Below are 2,024 nucleotides of genomic sequence, written 5' to 3'. Positions count from 1 at the left end.
TACTCGCCTTCTCTGGGGCATTTGACACAGCCAGCCACTTCCTCTTCCTTGAAATACACCCTCTCCCACATGACCTTCTCAGTCTTCCTCCCCACTCATTGTCCGCTTCTTTCCAGTCTCCTCCGTTACCTCCCTCTTTCCTACTCAGCTTCTGAATGTTGGCATGCCCCTGCTTTTGGTGCAGACAGGTCAGGTCCAAGGACCCAGAGGGGGGTCTCAAGGACCAGCCAAGAGGGTCCTTGGCTTCACACAGGATGGAAATCAAATGCAAGCCAGTTGGAGGTAAAAGCAGAGTTCACTGAAGATACAGAGAGAGCAGATACAGGTGGAGTGTCCAGGAGCCTCGGGAAGGAAAGAAGCATGAGTCTTTGGGAGTCTGGAGATTTTATTGAGGATGGCGATCTTGTGTGCATGTCCTCTCAGGCATCCAGGAGCTGGTGGAACGCGGAGGAGTGCTCAGGTGTCCTCCCTAAGTCACTTACACCCTGGAGCCAGGGGTCTTGGCGTCAAGGTGTTTGGAGTCAGGGATCCTGGAGAAGTTTATGACCCCACCCAGTCACCTCTTTGATGTTATCTATTGTGCTGGAAAACTCCAAAGAAATCACTGACTCCTTGGGCACCTGGGTGGCTCCGTTGGTTAAGTGTCTGCCTTTGGCTCCGGTCATGATCCCAGGGTCCTGGGATCAAGTCCTGCATCATGCTCCCTGATCAGCGGGGAGTCTGCTTCTCCCTCTGCCCCTTCCTCCCCACAACTCGTGCGCTCTCTCACTCTTGCAAAAATAAATAAGATCTTTTTTTTAAATAAATAAAATCTTAAAAAAAATGAAATTATTGACTCCTTGACCTTCACCCAGAGGACATGCATTAAGGCATGTATAAGGCAGGGATGCACGAAAAGGAGCAAAGAAAAAACCCCCAGCTTTTTCTATCATGGGGTCCCCTCGGTTTCCCTGTCTGGGTTTCAGTTTCCTCACTTGGAACATTTCACTTCCAGGTTGTTGTGAGAATTGCCCACGGTAACATATATGCGCCTTAAAAAAATATTCCCCCCCCCACCACTCCATTAATTATTGTTTTGCTCTCTTACCTCATTCTGGTGAGAAAACGAGCCACCCTCTTCCCCAGACACTTTTCGGGTGGTTCCAGCTTTCGGGGAACAAACTGAGAAACATGACTGTTTTCCACAAAGGCCAATGTGGATCTCCAAAAACCTGGATCTAAGAAAAGTCCACTGCCTCTGCTGGGGACTTAGCAATCCCTATTTTTAATTCATTCAGCTTCAGACCGTTCGGGAGATGAAGTGCGTGTGAGCGTGGGTTTGTAACCGCTTGTGCCCTGCCGTAGACGCAGGTAGGGTGCCTGGGTTAATGACAGCAGGCATTTCTGAGATGCTTCACACCATTTATCCCTCTAGAAAATGAAACTATGTGTTAAATAACAGTTGGGTGACATCACGCCCACTCCAGGGCATGCTGAAGGAATCATTCATTCATTCATTCATTCATTCAACAAACATCTATTAAGCAGGTGTTCAGTGTGTTGGGCACCGTGCTGGGTGCCGAGGAAGCGGCTGTGAGCAGGACAACAAGGTCCCTGCCCTGGCCAGCTCCTGGCTGGCCTACCAGAGGACAGCCACAAGTGAAAAGGAAATTGCAGCCCAGTGTGAGAGGAAGTTCAGGGACTAGGCATCTAGGAGCACAGCCAGGGGCAGTGGGGGTGGGTCAGGGATGGCTTCCTGGGGAAGTGTCCTCTACACTGCGAAATGAAGGGTGTCTGGGTATTGGGCAGAGGGAAGAGCAGTGTGAAGTTTCTGAGGTGTGCAAGAGCTTGAACTTCTGGGGAGAGGCAAATAGAAGGAGGCTGACGTTTCAAGCGCACAGCACAGGGTGAGGACCCACTGGACGGCACTAGAAGGGCTTTAGAAGCCCGATTAAGGACCTGGGATTGTCTCCTGTAAGAGACACAGAGGGTGCCCCAAAGGGCTTAAACTGCATAGCAGGGAGAGATAAGCACCTGCTGGAATC

Source organism: Ursus americanus, chromosome 24, assembly GCF_024610735.1.
Source record: "Ursus americanus isolate L20-20 chromosome 24, mUrsAme1.1.p, whole genome shotgun sequence".
Taxonomy (NCBI): domain Eukaryota; kingdom Metazoa; phylum Chordata; class Mammalia; order Carnivora; family Ursidae; genus Ursus; species Ursus americanus.
This window is presented reverse-complemented; position numbering follows the sequence as displayed.